Source organism: Oryctolagus cuniculus, chromosome 3, assembly GCF_964237555.1.
Source record: "Oryctolagus cuniculus chromosome 3, mOryCun1.1, whole genome shotgun sequence".
NCBI classification, from domain to species: domain Eukaryota; kingdom Metazoa; phylum Chordata; class Mammalia; order Lagomorpha; family Leporidae; genus Oryctolagus; species Oryctolagus cuniculus.
The window spans coordinates 38,715,459-38,738,136 of record NC_091434.1 but is presented as its reverse complement, the minus strand read 5'-3'; the positions used below and the strand labels follow the sequence as shown (position 1 = coordinate 38,738,136).

At 43.3% G+C, this 22,678-nt stretch overlaps 1 protein-coding gene and 1 pseudogene across 1 annotated transcript in view; one reads left to right on the top strand and one right to left on the bottom strand.

Annotated features, from left to right (window-relative positions):
- Window positions 1-22,678, top strand: part of CASP8 (caspase 8) — a 67,732-nt gene that overhangs the window by 1,020 nt on the left and 44,034 nt on the right. The gene's annotated exons all lie outside the window — the stretch shown is intronic.
- On the bottom strand, window positions 2,711-12,344 carry LOC138848860 (eukaryotic initiation factor 4A-II-like; annotated as a pseudogene).

Here is a 22,678-nt window from a genome sequence, read left to right as displayed (position 1 = left end):
CGAGAAATAATGTCACAATTTTCTTTTAATTTCACAGTTCCTTTTTTATAACACAAGCATTGCTCTTTCCTTTGTGCTAATAATACAAAATGCTCTTTTATGGTTCTTTTATTTATGTAGGTTGTTTAAGGAAGTGAATCCATTACAATTAGATAAATTAACAAATACATAGGAAAAGTGATAAAAATTGCTAAAGTCATTCAGGAGGGACCTAAGTGGGCAGATGGATGCCATTCATGAGGAGACACCAAAAGCACCCAGTTAATGATTCAGCTATAGAAGCCCAGGCTGTGTAAGGAAAGTTCTAGAATAATCCTTGGTCAGAGACTGGCGATTTTAGGATAATGTTGACATACTCTTTTACATCTGAGTCTCCCTGCACATGTTCTTTTTCAACCTGGGAAAATAACAAAGGGTGGGCATGGAATAGATTACTTGCGATAGTGCTTTTTCTTGTTGGATGCAAGGAATGGTTTCACCAGATCTTCTGGCTAAGCGAGAAGGAGACAGCACAGTCATTTACCAGTGGAGCGCGGGACGGCGGTCCCCCTACACCTCACGTCCCAGTCCTCCTCCTCGTACCACTTTATATACGGAAGGCTATCTTTTCTGGCATTCAATTCGATATTTTTATATAACATAATTGTCTCTTGATTAACGGATCTTATGTCACTCATGTCAAGGTTGTTAGTTGAGCTATAGCACTACTTCTTTTCTTTCTTAGCTTCTAGGAAAGGCACATAATTATGCCACATCGTGTGCATTGTCTATGTCTCATTTTAGTTTTGATTATATTTATTTAATTTCTACTTTGCAAGATATTAACTTCTGCACCTTTTTTTCATCCTTGTATTTTCAGTGTCCTAACTCTTGGCATGTTTGTTGTAAGCAGTGTGTTTTTTTTTTTTTTTATCTAGTCTCTTATTTTTTATGTAGTCTCGTATTTGATTTATTTTCACTTAATGTAACTATTGATCAGATTGGAATTAAATTTACTTATCTTTCTAGTTGTTTTTCTATTTGCAGCAATGGTTCACTTTTCTCAACTTTCTTGACTTCCTTTAGATGAACTAAGTAATTTTAAAAAGTTTAATTTGGGGCTGGAGCCATGGCGTAGAAGGTTTAGCCTATTCCTTTCCTAGTTTGTCAATTATCCATTCCTTTAGTAATCTCTTGGTGGTTGCACTTGAGCTGTACTGGCCGATCATATGGCCACTGGCCACATATCTGTTTAAAGTCATTTCAATGCGGTAAAATTAATACACAAAAAAGATACATACTTCAAAGGTATAATTTGATAAAGACATGTATATTACATGCATACAAAGGTGAAAAGTATCACCACAATCATGCTACTAATGTATACCCATTACCTCCAAAATACTCCATACACCCTTTTAACTTCTCACCTCCTGCTCCTCTATTCCTTCTAGGCATTGAGTACTGCTTTTAGCAGCATTTCAGAATTTTGATGTGTTTTGTTTTCCTTTTAATTCACAGTAGTACCCAAATTTCTTTGGATTTCTTTTCTAACTCATGGATTGTTTAAAAGTATAATATTTAGCCTTGAAATAGTTGGAGATTTTCTAGACATGTGCCTGTTATCCAAGCTGAAAACAACTTCCTGGCCCCTGAAAATCAGATAACCAATTCTCCAGAAGAATTTTATCTATACGCAGGTGCCTATGTCAGTGGTCATTGTCAGAATGAATTTCATGGCATTTGTGTTTTATAAAAGACTTATTTATTTGAAAGGGAGAGAGTGAGAGAGAGGGAGAGAGAGAGAGATCGTCTATCTATTGGTTCACTACACCAAATGGCTGTAACAACCAGAGCTGGACTAGGCTAAAGCCAGGAGCCAGAATTCCATCTGGATTGCCCATGTGGATGGCAAGGACCCAAATACTCGGGTAATTTTCCATTGTTTACTCAGGTGCATTAGTGGGAAGGTAGATTGGGAGCAGGGTAGTTAGGTCTCAGACTGGTGCTCCAATATGGGCAGCGGGTGTCCCAAATGTAGCTTAACCCCCAAATCTCACCCACAGTGAGTTATGGCACTGGTGCTAAACGTCTTAATAAACCCACCAGAGGGCAGCAAGTCAACATGGTAATTCTGCTAAGAAGTCTATCTGACCATGGAAAGGAAGGTCCAGGAAGGTAAGAGAAGGAAGGAGCTGACAAAGTGGGTGGAGCCAAGATTGCTCCTTAAAAGAGGGTAGATGGAAAGGAACCTGAAGTGAAATTCAGGGAGAACATTAACATAAAACTCTATACACATTGTGATTTCAATAGTTTTTACACACACACACACACACACACACACATACACAGTGACTATGGGCAAAGAGAATGTTGTCGAATTTTGTATTTTTTATTATTCTTTTGCCTTTTTTAAGAAACATAATTGGCTGATTTTATACAGCACTGTATTTTTTAGTCCACAAGCATATTATAAAATGACAGAGGACATCTACTACAACCATTTCTACAGACTAGGAAATAAAATGTCTAAGAAAGAAAGATGTTACAGACCCCATCTTTTATACCCACCTCAACAGTCTAAAGAGGAAAAAGCCAATGACTTTCTCACAAGAGCTCATGACTAATGTCGCTTTGGTATCAAAACCTGTATTCTGATCCATTAGGAGCATTGAGACAAGACTCAGACATTCCCAAAGAAAGAAGCACAATGCACGCCGTCATCGCCTATTCAGCAACAGCGAGCACTGCATGGGAACTGTCTCATCCTGGGAATTAATGTCTCAGTGTCCCCAAGAATCCATTTGTCTTCTTCAGGAACAATGTTGATAGCCACATCTGTCCTCCCAAATCGACCCCCTCTGCCAATTCCATGTAAAAGAAAGAAAACTGCAATCAGAAAACTCCTCACACACTTGTGAACTTATTGAATACGAGGATCCACTTGTTAACCATTAGCTGCTGTTTACTTATCAAGGTTATAGTTCTTGCTTCTAATTGGAGCACTACCTGTTAATCAGTATCTAAAAAGAAAAAAATCTTCCTTTGCAGTTAGCGCCAAAAATGATTCAATCAAAATCAATTAATGAGATTTTATCAGGCGCCTTGAGCATAATTATAAAGCAGATGACAGTACTTTGTTTGGGGTAGTGAAATTAAAGCCCATACTGAAGTGGGCCAGCCATGAACAGGTGTCAGCCTGGGGCAGATGGGAACACCAGGGCTGGAAAGAGCAGTTACGTAATCCATTTCGACGCTCTTCTGGAACTGCAAACTGCAAATACACATGCCACAAGGTTAACTATTTCCTAAAGTTTACAACTTTTTTCCCAGTGGGAAAAGAAATATTTGGTATGGTGACTCAAACTTGTCACTGCTCTTTTAGCTCAGTTTCGCACGTTCTAACTGAAAATTACTCAAACAGGCTTACCACCTAAACAGCTCTCTCTACCTTCACTCCTGATAGAAACCAGGCCATACAAACCACCTCATAGAAATTCTCCCCAATAGAATTGTTAAGACACAAAATGCTTTGGCTGGAACAACTTAAAAATATCAAATCATCACAGCAAAAGAAAAACAAATATAAACACCAACTCGCTCTTGATTCAAGCAGTGTGCTGTTTTGCTTATGGTTCCATGTCCTGAATTGCATCAACCCGTTTCTAAGTGCCGTCTCGTCTCAACTGCTGCTACCGACTCCAGTAATGTAGTTCTCATGAGTGGTAGGTAGATCGTGGTTTATAGCCAAAGACACCTGTTGTCCATCAGTCCCGCGAGCCAACAAGTCAGTAGTGATCAGAACACAGCTTGATCCTGATTGGAATCCTCTCATGGTGACATCTCTTTCCTTCTGGCCCATGTCACTGTGATGGAGCAGAAACTGTGACGTCCCTGGCGTGCTTTTTTTTCAGTGAGCCAGTCCACACGGTGCCTTGTGTTGAGAAAAATAACAGCCTGCTTGATGGTCAGGGTTTCGCACAAGTCACACTCTCTTTCACTGTAAATATAGAACTGTTTGATTCTTTCTTTTTTTTTAAAGTTTTATTTTTTTTAATTTTTGACAGGCAGAGTGGACAGTTAGAGAGAGACAGAGAGAAAGGTCTTCCTTTTGCCGTTGGTTCACCCCCCAATGGCTGCCGCGGCCGGTGCATCGTGCTGATCCGAAGCCAGGAGCCAGGTGCTTCTTCTGGTCTCCCATGAGGTGCAGGGCCCAAGGACTTGGGCCATCCTCCACTGCACTCCCTGGCCACAGCAGAGAGCTGGCCTGGAAGAGGGGCAACCGGGACAGAATCTGGCGCTCCAACCAGGACTGAAACCCGGTGTGCCAGCGCCGCAAGGTGGAGGATTAGCCTAGTGAGCCATGGCGCCGGCCAATTCTTTCAAGGTCAGTTCTTCCTTCTTCACCAGAATGTGGTTTGGGTTGCTCATGAGTTTTTGGCCATTTCTAGCACATCAATCGGCACTGTGGCAGAAAGCAGCACAACCTGTGTGCTGAGACTTGGTTTTTGAAAACTCTCTTAGATTTGATCCTTAAAGCCTTGGCTCAACGCTTCATCTGCTTCTTCCCAAACAAACACTGTGATCCATTTTGGAGACAGGTATCTTCTGTGTCACATGTCAAATACTCTCCCTTGTGTACCAACAACAGTACATGGTGCTTCTGCCTGCAATTTTTGCATTTCGTTTCAGACATTTGTTCCACCAATGCAATCATGACAAGTCGCTCCAATATAGTCTCCGAGCGCCAGAATTACCTTCTGGATCTTTAATGCAAGGAATAATAGCTCTTTGCTGAACAGCTAAAGGCTTCTCAAGGTCATAAGCATAGATGCTACGAAGAAGAGACTCCTTGAAATTCATGGCATCAAAGTTATCCACAATCTCATCCTCATTGATCTGGATAACAACTTCAGGGGTCCATCCCCTCTGCACCGAGGGGTCCATCCCCTCTGCACCGCCATGTTCTCTGTTGTTTTTTTTTTTTTTTTTTTTTTTTTTTTTTTTTTTTTTTCCATTAACTTTTTTTTTTTTTTTTTTTTTTTTTTTTTTTAACTTTTATTTAATGAATATACATTTCCAAAGTACGAATAATGGATTACTATGGCTTCCCCCCCATACCGTCCCTCCCACCCACAACCCTCCCCTTTCCCACTCCCTCTCCCCTTCCATTCACATCAAGATTCATTTTCGATTATCTTAATATACAGAAGATCAGCTTAGTATACATTAAGTAAGGCTTTCAACAGTTTGCTCCCACACAGAAACATAAAGTGAAAAATAATAGATGATTTTTTTTAATGATGATGAAATCAGATCAGACCTATTGTCATGTTTAATCCCAGTGAGAGTCAAGTTGGGAGTTGATAGTTTCTTTTCTTTTCTTTCTTTTTTTTTTTTTTTTTTTTTACAGAGGATCAGTTTAGTATGCATTAAGTAAAGATTTCAACAGTTTGCACCCCCATAGAAACACAAAGTGAAATATATTATTTGAGTACTCATTATAGCATTAAATCTCAATGCACAGCACATTAAGGACAGAGATCCTACATGAGGAGTAAGTGCACAGTGACTCCTGTTGTTGACTTTACCAATTGACACTCCTGTCTATGGCATCAGTAATCTCCCTATGCTCCAGTCATGAGTTTCCAAGGCTATGGAAGCCCCTTGAGTTCTCCGACTCTTATCTTGTTTAGACAAGGTCATAGTCAAAGTGGAGGTTCTCTCCTCCCTTCAGAGAAAGGTACCTCCTTCTTTGAAGACCTGTTCTTTCCACTGAGATCTCACTCACAGAGATCTTTTGCCAGAGTGTCTTGGCTTTCCATGCCTGAAATACTCTCATGGGCTTTTCAGCCAGATCCGAGTGCCTTTAGGGCTGATTCTGAGGCCAGAGTGCTATTTAGGGCATCTACCATTCTATGAGTCTGCTGAGTATCTCACTTCCCATGTTGGATCACTCTCCCCTTTATTTATTCTATCGGTTAGTGTTAGCAGGTACTAGACTTGCTTATGTGCTCCCTTTGACTCTTAGTCCTTTCATTATGATCAATTGCGAACTGAAATTGATCACTTGGACTAGTGAGATGGCATTGGTACATGCCACCTTGATGGGATTAAATTGGAATCCCCTGGTATGTTTCTAACTCTACCATTTGGGGCAAGTCAGCTTGAGCATGTCCCAAATTATATATCTCTTCCCTCTCTTATTCCTACTCTTATGTTTAACAGGGATCACAATTCAGTTAAATTTCAACACTTAAGAATAACTGTGTATTAATTACAGAATTAAATCAGTCATATTAAGTAGAACAGACAAAAAAACTACTAAGAGGGATAATGTATTAAGTTGTTCATTAACAGTCAGGGCTATGCTGATCAAGTCACCGTTTCCCATAGTGTCCCTTTCACTTCAACAAGTTTCCTTTTTGGTGTTCAGTCAGTTGTCACCGATCAGGGAGAACATATGGTATTTGTCCCTTTGGGACTGGCTTATTTCACTCAGCATGATGTGTTCCAGATTCCTCCATTTTGTTGCAAATGACTGGATTTCGTTGTTTCTTACTGCAGTATAGTATTCTAAAGAGTACATATCCCATAATTTCTTTATCCAGTCTACCGTTGATGGGCATTTAGGTTGGTTCCAGGTCTTAGCTATTGTGAATTGTGCTGCAATAAACATTAGGCTGCAGACCGCTTTTTTGTTTGCCAATTTAAATTCCTTTGGGTAAATTCCAAGGAGTGGGATGGCTGGGTCGAACGGTAGGGTTATCTTCAGGTTTCTGAGGAATCTCCAGACTGATTTCCATAGTGGCTTGACCAGTTTGCATTCCCACCAACAGTGGGTTAGTGTCCCTTTTTCCCCACATCCTCGCCAGCATCTGTTGTTGGTAGATTTCTGTATGTGAGCCATTCTAACCGGTGTGAGGTGAAACCTCATTGTGGTTTTGATTTGCATTTCCCTGATTGCTAGTGACCTTGAACATTTTTTCATGTGCCTGTTGGCCATTTGGATTTCCTCTTTTGAAAAATGTCTATTGAAGTCCTTGGCCCATCTCTTAAGTGGGTTGTTGGTTTTGTTTTTGTGGAGTTTCTTGATCTCTTTGTAGATTCTGGTTATTAACCCTTTATCTGTTGCATAGTTTGCAAATATTTTTTCCCATTCTGTCGGTTGTCTCTTCACTCTCCTGACTGTTTCTTTTGCAGTACAGAAACTTCTCAATTTGATGCAATCCCAATAGTTGATTTTGGCTTTGACTGTCTGTGCCTCCCGGGTCTTTTCCAGAAATTCTTTGCCTGTGCCAATATCTTGAAGGGTTTCTCCAATGTTCTCTAATAACTTAATGGTGTCAGGACGAAGATTTAGGTCTTTAATCCACGTTGAGTGGATTTTTGTGTAAGGTGTAAGGTAGGGGTCTTGCTTCATGATTCTGCACGTGGAAATCCAGTTTTCCCAGCACCATTTATTGAATAGACTGTCCTTGCTCAAGGAATTAGTTTTAGATCCTTGATCAAATATAAGTTGGCTGTAGATGTTTGGGTTGATTTCTGGTATTTCAATTCTGTTCCATTGGTCTATCCTTCTGTTTCTGTACCAGTACCATGCTGTTTTGATTACAACTGCCCTGTAGTATGTCCTGAAATCTGGTATTGTGATGCCTCCGGCTTTGTTTTTGTTGTACAAGATTGCTTTAGCTATTCGAGGTCTCTTGTGCCTCCATATAAATTTCAGCACCAATTTTTCCAGATCTGAGAAGAAGGTCTTCGGTATCTTGATTGGTATTGCATTGAATCTATAAATTGCTTTTGGGAGAATGGACATTTTGATGATATTGATTCTTCCAATCCATGAGCATGGAAGATTTTTCCATTTCTTGGTATCCTCTTCTATTTCTTTCTTTAAGGTTTTGTAATTTTCATCGTAGAGATCTTTAACGTCCTTGGTTAAGTTTATTCCAAGGTATTTGATTGTTTTTGTAGCTATTGTGAATGGGATTGATCTTAGAATTTCTTCCTCAGCCATGGCATTGTCTGTGTATACAAAGGCTGTTGATTTTTGTGCATTGATTTTATACCCTGCTACTTTGCCAAACTCTTCTATGAGTTCCAATAGTCTCTTAGTAGAGTTCTTTGGGTCCCCTAAATAAAGAATCATGTCATCTGCAAAGAGGGATAGTTTGAGTTCTTCCTTCCCAATTTGTATCCCTTTAATTTCTTTTTCTTGCCTAATAGCTCTGGCTAGAACCTCCAGAACTATATTGAATAGCAGTGGTGAGAGTGGACATCCCTGTCTGGTCCCAGATCTCAGTGGAAATGCTTCCAACTTTTCCCCATTCAATAGGATGTTGGCTGTGGGTTTTTCATAGATTGCTTTGATTGTATTGAGGAATGTTCCTTCCAAACCCAGTTTGCTTAGAGTTTTCGTCATGAACGGGTGTTGTATTTTATCAAATGCTTTCTCGGCATCTATTGAGAGAATCATATGGTTTTTCTTCTGCAGTCTGTTAATGTGGTGTATCACATTGATTGACTTGCGCACATTAAACCATCCCTGCATACCAGGGATAAATCCCACTTGGTCTGGGTGGATGATCTTTCTGATGTGTTGTTGCATTCTATTGGCGAGAATTTTATTGAGGATTTTTGCATCTATGTTCATCAGGGATATTGGTCTGTAATTCTCTTTCAGAGCTGCATCTTTTCCCGGCTTAGGAATTAAGGTGATGCTGGCTTCATAGAAAGAATTTGGGAGGATTCCCTCTTCTTCAATTGTTCTGAATAGTTTGAGAAGAATTGGAGTTAGTTCTTCTTTAAATGTCTGGTAGAATTCAGCAGTGAATCCATCTGGTCCTGGGCTTTTCTTTGTTGGGAGGGCCTTTATTACTGTTTCAATTTCTGTCTCAGTTATGGGTCTGTTTAGGTTTTCGATGTCTTCCTGGTTCAATTTAGGTAGGTTGCATGTGTCCAGGAATCTATCCATTTCTGATAGGTTTCCCTGTTTGCTGGCATACAAGTCCTTGTAGTAATTTCTGATGATTCTTTTTATTTCTGTGGTGTCTGTTGTTACATTTCCTTTTTCATCTCTGATTTTATTGATTTGGGTCTTTTCTCTTCTTTTTTTAGTTAGTTGGGCCAATGGGGTGTCAATTTTGTTTATTTTTTCAAAAAACCAGCTCCTCGTTTGGCTGATTTTTTGTAATGTTTCTCTTGATTCAATCCTGTTGATTTCTTCTCTGATTTTAATTATTTCTCTTCTCCTACTAGATTTGGGTCTGGTTTGCTGTAGGTTTTCTAGATCCTTGAGGTGAATAGAAAGCTCATCTATTTGGTGCCTTTCCAATTTCTTGATGTAGGCACCTATTGATATAAACTTTCCTCTTAACACTGCTTTTGCTGCGTCCCATAAGTTTTGGTATGTTGTGCTGTTATCCTCATTTACTTCCAGAAAGTTTTTGATTTCTCTTTTGATTTCTTCTATGACCCATTGTTCATTCAGGAGCATGTTGTTCAATCTCCATGTGTTTGCGTATGCTCTAGGGATTCCTGAGTTGTTCATTTCCAACTTCATTCCTTTATGGTCTGAGAAGCTGCATGGTATGATTCTAATTCTTTTGAATTTGCTGAGACTTGCTTTATGGCCTAGTATGTGGTCAATCCTAGAGAAGGTTCCATGTACTGCTGAGAAGAATGTATAATCTTTAGCTGTAGGATTGAAAGTTCTGTATATATCTGTTAGATCCATTTGGGCTATAGTGTCGTTTAAATCTACTGTATCCTTGTTGATCTTCTGTCCTATTGATCTGTCTATTTCTGAGAGTGGAGTATTGAAGTCCCCCAGTACTATTGTATTGGGGTCTAAGTCTCCCTTTAAGTCCGTTAACAAATCTTTTAGATAAACCGGTGCCCTGTAGTTAGGTGCATATACATTGATAATTGTTATATCTTCCTGTTGAATTGATCCCTTAATCATTATGTAGTGTCCCTCTTTGTCTCTCTTAATGGTTTTTGTGGTAAAGTTTATGGTGTCTGATATTAAGATGGCTACGCCTGCTCTTTTTTCATTTCTGTTGGCATGGTATATCTTTTTCCAGCCTTTCACTTTCAGTCTGTATGGATCTTTGTTGGAAAGATGTGTTTCTTGTAGGCAGCAAATAGATGGGTTTTGTTTTTTAACCCAATCAGCCAAACGGTGTCTTTTAACTGGACAGTTCAGGCCATTCACGTTCAATGTGACTAATGATAAGTGGTAACTATGCCCTGCCATTTGCCAAAGATAAGTTCTAATATATGCTTTGAATTCCCTGTGATCTTTTGCTGTGAGCTTTCCTTCCTTGGTTTCCTTCCTTTACCTTCTTTCATATTGATGACCGTGTTTCTTTGTTTCTGTGTGTAACACATCTTTAAGCATCTTTTGCAGGGCTGGACGAGTGGCAACAAATTCTTTCAATTTCTGTTTGTTATGAAAAGTCTTTATTTCACCTTCATTCACAAATGATAGCTTTGCAGGATATAATATTCTGGGCTGGCAGTTGTTCTCTCTTAGTACCTGGGCTATATCTTGCCATTCCCTCCTAGCTTGTAGAGTTTCTGATGAGAAGTCAGCTGTGAGTCTGATTGGAGATCCTCTGAGAGTAATCTGACGTTTCTCTCTTGCACATTTTAGGATCTTTTCTTTATGTTTCACTGTGGAGAGTTTAATTACAACGTGCCGTGGTGAGGGTCTCTTTTGGTCGTGTTTATTAGGGGTTCTGTGAGCTTCCTGTACTAGGATTTCTCTGTCCTTCTCCAAACCTGGGAAATTTTCTGCTAATATCTCACTAAAAAGGCCTTCTAATCCTTTCTCCCTCTCCATGCCTTCAGGAACTCCTAGAACCCGAATGTTGGTTTTTTTAATAGTATCCTGAAGATTCCCGACAATATGTTTTAGATTCCTAATTTCCTCTTCCTTTCTTTGGTCTGACTGTATCCTTTCCTGTTCTCTGTCTTCTAAGTCCGATATTCTCTCTTCTGCTTCTCCCATTCTGTTTGTAAGGCTCTCTATTGTGTTTTTCATTTGATCTATTGAATTCTTCACTTCAGTCACTATCCCAGTTTCCTGTTGTACTAGTTGTTTCGTTTCATTTTGATTCCTCCTTAATATTTCATTTTCACGAGAGAGATTTTCTATCTTGTCCATTAAGGATTTCTGTAGTTCAAGAATTTGTTTTTGAGAACTTCTTAATGTTCTTATCAATTTTTTGAGATCTGCTTCTTGCATTTCTTCTATATCATCATCCTCATAATCTTGAATTGGGGTGTCTTTTTCATTTGAGGGCTTCATGGTGACTTCCTTGTTTTTATTACCTTGGTTTTTGCGTTTGTTATTTGTCATATTTGAGATATTTGGTTTCTTCACTGTGGTGCTTTTTCTTGTTATACTATGACTCTAGATTAAGTGGACTATCTGTTTTTGATGGAGCCTTAGGGCTTGAGATGGGTGTGGCCTGAGAGCTCTGTTTGGTGTGCCAAAGGTGACACTCCCAGGTTAGGCGTGGTAAACCTCTCTCTCTCTCTCTCTCTCTCTCTCTCTTTTTTTTTGATTCAACAGGGAAGTTATTCTGCACAGCTGAACAAAGTTGGAGGTAGTTAGCAGGCAAATGATATACCCACAGGAGCCAGAGATCAGAAGCTCTTTCCCAAGGACCACACAGGGAATCTGTTCGGCCCTTAGAGTGCGCTCAAATTCTCCTTCAGTCTCCCACTGGGTTGCCAAAGTTACGGAATTGTAGCGTCTCTGGAGAGTGCTCATGTGAATTCCGTGAGTTCTCTCCCCCACCGTCTCTTTTTTCACAGTCTCAGTTCAGTAGCACCATAAATTTACTAAGTCCTAATCTCCTGTTAATTCGCCCCACCCAGAGTCAGGTTTTACTGCTAGGCTCAGGGCCGGTGCAGACCTGAGGTCGCTCTGCTTATGACGTATGTCCAAGATGGCGCCTGCTCTTTGTCTTGCTCGCCCTTGAGAGGTGAGCGGAGAGAGAGAAACCCGTGTCCATACCAGTCACCTTTTTTTTTTTTTTCCCTCTCTCTCTCTTCCAGTTAGCTTGGTGAAGTCCCCCCCGCCCCGGGGGTCGTTCCCTCTAGTCTCCTCTTTCTGCTTGCCTGCCGGTGTCTCGGGTTATTGAGGTTCGGCTCACCTCGCGTTCCAGCGCTGGTGTGTTGAGTCTGCCGCTGATGTCCCGAACTGTGGGCTCCCACGCTCTCCACGCAGGTCTGCTCCCCTTCCAGCGCCGATGTGTGGACTCGGAGCCCTGGACTTCCCAAGTCTCCCCGCTGTTGCACTCCCCTTCGAGCCCATGTTCTCTGTTGTAGTCCACAGAGCCACCAGACATGTCTGAAGAGCCAGCCAACACCCGACTGAAAAGGCTTTTTGGCATTTTGTTTTTTTAAAAAAAGATTTATTTATTTGTTTGAAAGGTAGAGTTACAGAGAGAGAGGGAGACAGAGAGAGGTCTTTCATCTGCTGGTTCACTCCCCAAATGGTGGCAACTGGAAGGCTGGGCCAAGCCAAAGCCTGGTCTCCCAAGCAGGTGGTCCAAGTCCCCAGGTGGTCCTCCACTACTTTCCCAGGCCCATTAGCAGGGAGCTGAATGGGAAATAGAGCAGCCAGGACTCAAACTGGCGCCCACAGGCAATGTTGGTGATACAGGCGGCAGCTTAACCCACTGTGCCACATGCTGGTATTTCAAAATTACTTGAGCTAAGTATGCAACATATTTTATAATCAGAAACAATTTAACGATCAAAATTTTGAGTTCTGTCCTTAAGATCTAATTGTCTATTGTGGAATAAAACAAACTTTGACAGAATTGAAGCAAGAAATAAACAGCAACTTTAAAAACTGGCTAGAAAATTCAGACACAAGATGAACAAAGAGTGAGAGGGCTTCAGCATACTGCACAGGACTTCCACCCAACAACATCCCAGGACGTGTTGTCTTCCTGGTGCTTCCCAAAGTGTGTGTTAGCAGGAGTCGAGAGCATTGTCAGTATTCGAACCCAGGCACTGCGATGTGGGATGCGGGCATTGAATGCCTGCTCCCCCCATCTCATTTTAGGTAAGGAAAAAGTCAAACTGAGTCATCGGGGAGGCTAGAATTTTCTCAGTTTCCTTCATTGCTTTATGCAGAATAGTATCTGGTTTATAATAAGGTCTCATAACTTAACCAACTTGAACTAGAATCATAAACTATAACTGCATGGTTATCTAATCTATATCTATACTTATACCTCTATCTATCTATCTATATATCTATCTATCTATATATATATCTATCTCTGTCTATGTCTGTGTCTCTATCTATCTATCTATCTATCTATCTATCTCTATCTCTGTCTGTATCTCTGTCTATATCTATAGCTATAGCTATCTCTCCTAAATAGTGTCTTGGAAGAGAAATAAGATGAAATCTTTTCAAAAGGTAAAATAACAATAAATTTAGTTAGAGATTAAATTGCTCTTTGAAGTTGTTGAATTGGGCAGCCTACAGAAATTCTATGAAATATCACGGGAACGTCTACTGGGCAATAGTTGAACAGTGGATTTTGCACTGTAGGAACAAGAAAACAAAAATAGGAAAAAAGCTGATTAGTTAGTATCAGCCTACTTCAGGTTCCTTTTTTGCAAAGTTTAAAGCAGAGGGGCTTCCTCATCATGTTGGCTAACACTGACTTGTTTGAAGACTTGGCTGTTATCTCTCTTTCAATTTCTTGGAAAATCAGGTAAACAGCTTAGTTTTTGGCTAGGTAGTATGGATGTTTAGCTCTAGTGACTCCATTTTGGTTTGGTCTGTTGGGCGGTAGTGCAGGGGCTCATTCCAAATCGATAGCCACCTATAAACACTATTTAACAACCTGAACTAAAAAAAGAGTGTTCCATCCTAGTATCATCGCATGTTTGACCTGAAGGAGTTCCTAGAGATTGCCTGGTGTAATTCCTCCACATCAGAATGTGGAACTTGGACTGAGCTGAAGTGGCCGGCCTGGACTAGAGTTTAGCTGCCCCACGGCCAGCCTGGGGTCTGTTTGCAGTTCTGAGAAAGGCGGGCTGCATTCCCAGCTTAGATCCTCTGTTACCCTTTACCCCCTTACAGATTTGCTGGGTCTGTTGGGGCTGCAGGAATCCCAGAAGTTGTGTCAACAGGAGTAATTGTTGAAAAAAATTATTTTATTTATTTGAAAGGCAGAGTGACAGAGTGAGGGAGAGGCAGGGTTGGGGCGGGGAGAGGAGAAGAGATCTTTTATCTGCTGGTTCAAATGACTGCAATGGCCAGTGCTGGGTCAAGCTGAAGCCAGGAGCCCAGAACTCCATCCAGGTCTCCTACATGAGTGGCAAGGACTCAGGCACTTGGGCCATCATCTGCTGCCTCCCAAGCACATTAGCAAGGAGCTAAATCAGAAACATGGCAACCAGGACTCAAGGCAGCGCTCCAGTACGGGATGCAGGCATCTCAGGCACCACAGTGGAGGCCCCTGACTAGAGGAACATCAGCAGAATTTGACTTACACTGTGGTTGGAGCCATTTCTGGCCAAGAATGCATTCCAGAAAGATGGAGCTGTAATTTCCCTTTGATAAGGTTTGCTTAGATTTTTGCAAGGAATTCATTTTTAGGGTTGTCTAGGTTGTTGAGAATGTGTGTCTGGTGGCCACAGGGATGTCACAGTGATGTATGTGAATTACAGTTTGCACTTGGAGCCCCTCCCGCCAGAGCCCACGTGGGCCAATGCAGCCTGCAGGTCCCTTGGTCCATCCATCACCTCAGCTCTCCTTTCCCCAGGGACTGCTGGATTTCTGTTACAATCCCCATTCAGACAATAGTTTGGCTTTCTGAGCTGGAAACATCCTGCCTCCTTGGTCATGCTAATTCTCTTTTTCTACCATTGAACTAGTTGAGAGGGGGAAGAACATCAGGAGATGCAGGGCACGAAAGTCCTGAGGCCCCCACTACGTGTCGCTCTAGTGCGGGGGCCGTCTCGCAGCGCTGGGCTGCGCCAGGTCCTGGTGCCAGGCAGCTCTGGCTGTAACCGGCTGTGTGCCGAGGGGATGTCCTCTGGTCTGGTGGGGACGGGGCTGCTGGCAGCCCCCGTGATGGACGCTCCCAAGTAGCACGACCATCAGTTTAGGTTTTTGAGCGAGGTTATGACTGGGGCCCTTATAACAAACAACAGATGATTAAGGAAAAAAAAAAAAACAACAACATACAAACGCATCTACTACAAGTCTCATGTGACACAGGAGCCTTCATTAGGAAACTCCAAAGCAGGAAATGTGATGTAGGTTTGATGCCGAGTGGACAGTCTGTGGTTGGCAGAGTCGGAGGTCAGCAAAGTAAGCTGCAGCCCGCTTGGCAAGGTCTGTTTGTTCCAGTTCCTCTCTGTGTTCTTTGGGTTCAGAGACAAGGATGCTCCGCCCTCCTGAGGGTGGGAGGGCACCCCTGGGAGGGCACCCCTCCCAGGAAGGTCTTATGACCTGACCCTGGTGAAGGTCAAGAGAGTCTTCCTGCACGTGCCGCCTTTGGTTTAAACGATGCAATACGCCCTTGTACCATATTTGGGGCTCAGATGTCCTGAACCCAATCGATGCATTGCTATTAACGAAAGCCTCATAGTATACGATAGGGTCCACTTTGGGTGTTGTACCTTCTACTGTTTTTACCAAATGCAAAATGTCATGCAGCCACCGTCACAGCCACGCAGATTGATTTCACCACCCTAAAAGTGCCCCTGCCCCACCTACTCACTTTCCCTCCTCTGAATCCCTGGCAACCGCTACCTTCTTTCCATCTGTAGATTTTTTCCCCAGAATGTCATATAGTTGGAATTATACCGAATGCAGCCTTTGTAGACTGCCTTCTTTTACTTTGTAATGTGCACTTAAGGTTATGCCACGTCCTCATGGTTTGATAGCTCATTTTTCCTAATGCTGAGCAGTACCCATGACACAGACATATCACAGCTTATTTATTTACTTCTTGAAGGATGTCTTGGTTGCTTCCAACTTTTGGCAATTATAAATCATGAATAAAGCTGCCATCAACATGCATGTGAAGACTTTTATTTGTATATACATTTTCATCTCATTTGGATAAATACCTAGAAATACGATTTTTAAGATTTATAATTTTTTGGAAGGTAGAGTGACAGAACGAGAACAGTCAGAAAGAGATAGTGGGTGTGGAGATCTTTCATCCAGTGAGTCACTCCCCAAATGCTGCAGCAACCAGGTTGGTACCAGGCAGAAGCCACGAACCAAGAACTCTAATTGGGTCTCCACATTGGTGGCAGGGCCCGAGGACAGGGCCATCTTGCACTGCCTTCCCAGGCACATTAGCAGGGCGCTCCATCAGAAGCAGAGCAAGCAGGGCTGGTGCTGTGGCATAGCAGGTTAAGCCACTGTCTGTGACGCCAGCATCCCATATGGGTTCCAGTTCAGGTCCCAGCTGCTCCACTTCCCATCCAGCTCCCTACTCATGTGCTGGGAAAGCACTGGAAGATGGCCCAAGTGCTTTGGGCCCCTGCCACCCATATGGGAAACCGAATGGATTTCTAGGATCCTGGCTTCAGCCTGGCCCAGCCCTGGCTGTTGCGGCCACTTGGGGATGTGAACCGGTGGATGGAAGACTTCTCTCTCTTTCCTCTCCTCCTCTGTTACTGTCTTTCAAGTAAAATAAATAAATTAAAAAAAAAAAAGCAAAGAAGCCATGACGTAGTTGGCATCAGCGATGCAAGTGCAGTTTAATCCACGTGCTACAACCCAAGCCTAAAAGCATGATCCCTGGGTCATGGGGTAAGAGAATGTTTAGCTTTGTAAGAAAAGTGCTGTACTGCCCACCGTCTTCCAGGGTGGCAAGAAATGAGAAGTCTGCTGCTCCACACCCTCACCTCAGCAGCCTTTGGTGGTGTTAGTATTCTAGATTGTAGCAGTTCTGAAAGATGTGCCATGGTGTCACGCTGTTTTGATCTGCAATTTCCTAGTGCCTTATGATGTCGAATGCCTTCTCATTTGCTTATGCACCACACATATTTCTCTTGCGGTAGAGTCCCTTCTGAGATCTCTCGCTCACTCTCCTATTGAGTTGCTTGTTTTCTTGTTGTTCATTTTGCAAAGTCCTTTGAACATGTTGGGCAACAGCTCTTTATCAGCTGTATCTTTGGCATGTATTTGCTCCCAGTCTGTGGCTCATCTCTTCATCCCTTCATTCTCTGGACCATGGCCTTTGAAGAGTGGGACCCCTGTCTGGTTCCCCATGACACATCAAGCCTGGTGGGGGTGACTCATTTTCTCAGGAATGAGATGTTTTTGTCATAAGGTTGAAAACAACCAAAAAAAAAAACCCTTATAATTGTGTAGCCTCTACATCTACTCGTGAATTTTTTATTCTATGAGAAAAGGAATGATCACAGGGCATTTAATCAAAGTTTAACTCTGCATGGAAAATGACATCTCTTAGATGTCTCTTGGAATGACTATTATCAGGCCTCTTGGGTTTTATCTTTTTATGAAGATGCTAGAGACAGAAGTCTGACTTGAAGAATTCACAGCATGCCTGACCCCAGCGGCTGTGGGGCTGGAGACCCTTTCCCAACATCCGGCCGTTCTGCTCACTGGTCCACAGCCGCCGCCTGCCAGTGAATCAGCCTTGGCCTTGGGGCTCACGTGGCCTTGTCACCCTCAGCACTGTTGTTCTGAGGAGCTCCTGTTAGTTTGCCAGAAACCTGGACTCAAATGCACCTGGTCCCAAGCTGTGTAAAATTCCAGCCTAGAGATCTGAGCAGTAACTAAGAGGGTGAAGGTGGCTCATCAGTACTGATGGAACAGCTCTTAAGAGAGAGGTGTAGGCCGGCGCCGCGGCTCACTAGGCTAATCCTCCGCCTAGCGGCGCCGGCACACCGGGTTCTAGTCCCGGTCGGGGCGCCGGATTCTGTCCCGGTTGCCCCTCTTCCAGGCCAGCCCTCTGCTGTGACCAGGGAGTGCAGTGGAGGATGGCCCAGGTGCTTGGGCCCTGCACCCCATGGGAGACCAGGAAAAGCACCTGGCTCCTGGCTCCTGCCATCGGATCAGCGCGCTGCGCCGGCCGCAGCGCGCCGGCCGTGGCGGCCATTGGAGGGTGAACCAACGGCAAAAGGAAGACCTTTCTCTCTGTCTCTCTCTCTCACTGTCCACTCTGCCTGTCAAAAAAAAAAAAAAAAAAAAAAAAAAAAAAAAAAAGAGAGGTGTAAACACCAGTGTTTACACAAATCTAGGGATCATTTACACAAAAAGTAGAAGTTTATACAAAGGTATGCTTATTTTTGCTTTAGGGTAGACTAACCCAGGAAAGGTGAACAAGGAACTGTATAAGCAGTTTAGTTATTATTGGGTTGAGTGTCCATTAAGAGTGTTGGCATGGGGCCGGCACCGTGGCCCAGCAGGTTAAAGCCCTGGCCTGAGGCACCAGCATCCCCTATGGGCACCGGTGTGGGTCCCGGCTGCTCCACTTCCAATCCAGCTCTCTGCTATGGCCTGAGATAGCAGTAGAACATGACCCAAGTCCTTGGGCCCCTGCACCCACGTGGGAGATCTGGAAGAAGCTCCTGGCTTCTGGCTTCGGATTGGCTCAGCTCTGGCCATTGTGGAGAGTGAACCAGCAGATGGAATACCTCTCTCTCTGTTTCTGCCTCTCTCTGTAGCTCTGTCTTTCAAATAAATCTTTAAAAAAAAAAAAAAAAGAGTGTCGGAAGGACTGGGATATTTACTGAATGCTGCTCTCCTGCTGAGAATGCTATTATTTTTTAAATTGTTTTTAGGAAAAAATTCATTTTACAATTTTTAAAATTGAATGCATTTTTAAAAGAGTTATTTATTTATTTATTTGAAAGTCAGAGTCACACAGAGAGAGGAGAGGCAAAGAGAGAGGTCTTCTGGTACATCCCCCAATCAGCTGCAATGGCCGGAGCTGTGCAGATCCAAAGCCAGGAGCCAGGAGCCTCCTCCAGGCCCTCCATGTGGGTGTAGGGGCCCAAGGACCTGGGCCATCTTCCACTGCCTTCCCAGGCCAAAGCAGAAAGCTGGATTGGAAGTGGAGCAGCCAGGTCTCAAACCGGTGCCCACACGGGACAAAGGCCCTCCAGGCCAGGGCGTTAACCTGCTGCACCACAGAGCCAGCCCCAATTGAATGCATTCTCAATTTTACTACTACAGATATTTTTGAAAACTTCTTTTTATGGAGAAAAAACCAAATTTCTTTTTCAGGAAGTGAGTGACTACTTTTAAAAGACAGGGGCCAACATGGTAGCATAGTGAGTTAGGCCACCATGTGCGACACTGGCATTCCATATGGAAGTGTTGGTTTGTGAGTCCCAGCTGCTCCACGTGTGATACAGTTCCCTGTTAATGCACCTGGAATGGCAACAGCAGATGGCCAAGTCCTTGGGGCCCTGTCAGCCATGTGGATGGGGTTCCTGGATCCTGATGTCAGCCTGGCCAGACCTGGCTGTTGTGACCATTCAGGTCATGAACCAACAAATGAAAGATACCTTTCTCTGCCTCTTTCGTTTGTCACTCTGCCTTTCAAATAGATAACTAAATTAATAAATCTTTAAAAATGGAGAGAATACCTGTTTCAGTGAATAATCCTACCTTTTTTTGAATTTTTACAGAATTATTTATTAGTGCTGTATGTAGGTACAGTGGCTGTGCCATTGTTACCAGCAGGCTCACTTAACGTTTATTTTTTTAAAAGATTTATTTATTTGAAAGTCAGAGTTACACAGAGAGAGAAGGAGAGGCAGAGAGAGAGGTCTTCCATCCACTGGTTCATTCCCCAATTGGCTGCAATGGCTGGAGCTGCGCTGATCCAAAGCCAGGAGCCAGGAGCTTCTTCCAGGTCTCCCACGTGGGTGCAGGGGCCCAAGGACTTGGGCCATCTTGCACTGCTTTCCCAGGCCATAGCAGAGAGCTGGATCAGAAGTGTAACAGCCGGGACCCGCACCGGTGCCCATATGGGATGCTAGCACTGAAGACGGCAGCTTTACCCACTACGTCACAGCACCAGTCCCTCACTTAACCTTTCTGAACTTTGGTTTCCTTAATGTCTTAGTGTAACACTAGCCCTGCCTGCTTTAGACCAAAAACTGTGGAGATAAAATGGACTAGTGGGGGCCAATGGGGATTGAATGAGATAGAACAGGGAAAATGTTTTCAGACTACATGGTATTTAATGAAGACACTGTTATTACATCATTAAAAGTGACTTTTGGATGGTATGATTATTACATAACAGTAGGCATGTACCTCATATTACTAAACTACACACATAATAATGGTTAGAATAGTAAATTTTATGTTGTATATGTTTTACCATATTTTAGAAAATTTGTTTATTTGAAATGCAAAGTTAGAGAGAGAGAGGGAGAGGCAGGGAGTGTGGTTTGGGGGGAGATCTTCCATCTGCTGGTTCACTCCCCAAATGGCTGCAACAGTCAGGGCTGGGCCAAGGCGAAGCCAGCAGCCAGGAGCTTCATCCTGATCTTGCAGGTGGGTGCAGGGGCCCAAGTACTTGGGCCATGTTGTGCTGCTTTCTTGGGTGCGATTAGTGGGGAGCTGGATAAAAAGCAGAGCAGCTGGGACTTGAACCGCTGTCCAAGTAGGATGCGGATGCTGCAGGTGACGGCTTAACCTGCTGTGCCACAGCGCCAGCCCCAATGTTTTACCACCTTTGAAGAAACACACTAGAAAGAGCAAGTCTGGACACTTATCCTTAGGGATTGGGGTACCCCATTTCTTGAGTATGGACACGTAGTGAAGAAAGACCATGGAAGACCCTCAGCTCAGCTAGCTCAGGCCTTCAAGAAATTTCTGGAAAATTTCATTCAGCGATATGAATATTGGAATCATACCTGACAATGATCTATATTTCTTCCTTCTTAAGTCAGTGCTATGAATTATTGTCTGCAACAGTTTCTCCTGAGAAAGCAGAGGGGGTAATGACAGTCAACAAGTTCGAAAATACAGGTGTTGAGGTCTGTGGCTATCAGCTCCTTTATAAGCCCATAACTGTCTGGTCATTTCAATACACAAAACAGAAAACCTTAGAATCCCAGCTGCATTGTGTATTAGTGTTTAGGGAGTGATTATTCCCAATAACTCCCAGAGCCTCTCCCTATTGGGCCCAGTAGCTTGATATAAATGTCATCTCTTGTTCCCTCCTCATTTTTGGAGAAATTGCCAAAGGGACAGCTGTCAGGGCCAAGGAAAGGAGAGGAGAGCCCCAGGTGAAGCCACAAACTAGAGCACCCTGGCCTGTGTGCTAGTTCAATACAACCTAATAAGGAAGCAGCCGGCGAAAGAACGTGCACATTCAGGGGGTTTTTGTTTCTCTGTCATTAGGCAGCATCTCTGCATAGTGAGCTGTAGCTCCAAGTCAGATGGGCGGGAAGGCTGTGGAGCTGAGGTTTAGACCTTCTTGACTTTCTTAGGGAGATTTACAGCTGCAAATCTGCTTTCAACAGTTTGGTAAACAGGGGTTTCTGGAGCAGGCTTTGGCTGAGAGCTGAGATTTCGGAGAGGGTAAACCACCTCATTGAGTCAAACCAGGCCCTAAGCAGTTGATTAACCTTATCTTGAGACCTATATTATCTACATCAAAGTGAATCAAATGCATGGTCTTCAGTCCCAGGGAAGCTGGCAGACCCAGAGGTTTCTGAAGGAGATCTAGAGGTGATGTTGTGGAGGTGTCACCGGGCTCCCCCTGCATTGGGCACGAGCCAACTCCCCGTGTTGCTGCATGTCTGGCAACACCTCTGGATCTCTCAGCTCACCTGGGACTAAACACCATGTGTGTGATTCATTTGGATGTAGACAACCATGCAGACACATGTCTCAAGAAACTGGCGACACCGAATACATACTGTTGATCCTTGTGGATCACAATAGGAGTTCACCCAACTTGAGGTTCAGGATTCACTTGTTAATCAATCATATTCTTTTAAAACACAGCATAAGACTGGGAGAACCTATGACCCCTGCTTCAGAGTGGCACGAGTCAAAGCCCCGAGGATTCCCTCACCCTGTCCCACCACTGCCTTCAGTCACTCATCTGATTGCCGCCAGGCGGGGCCTGGGTCTGAGCAGGAGTCACGTGATAAACTCTTGTTGAAGACACTCCTGGGCTCATGCACTGCCTCTGCCACTTACCATCGCACAGGTAGTGAGCCTAGTGTTCTCATCTGTACGGAGGGCTAATAATTTGTAGCCATCTTACGGATGTCGTGAGCTTGGATAACAATTTAGATGGCAGTGAATATTTATTGAGAGTGGTCAAAGACCTAGGCACTGTTGGCAATGTTCAACCTGCTTTGTCTCCCATAATCGTGCTCAGGTAGACATTCCAAACCTGAAGCCTGAAGCCTGGTGTTCTTGATGCCTCCCAGTGAATGTGGAGGCCAGCTGGGTGGAGCTTTGTGGCTGCATATTAAAGTTCAGGCAAAGATTAACCACTCAAGGTTTAAGAGAGGGACATTCTCTCACTCGCTAGCTGAATGAGTTTCCCAAGTCTTTCGATGCCTCCAAACTTCTTGACGTCCTCATCAATGAAATGGGGACAAAAGTAGTTTCTGTCCCTAAAAACCATTCAGAAGGTGGAATGAGCCAGCGCGGGTGAGTGTGTCTGGCGTCGTCAAGTGGTGT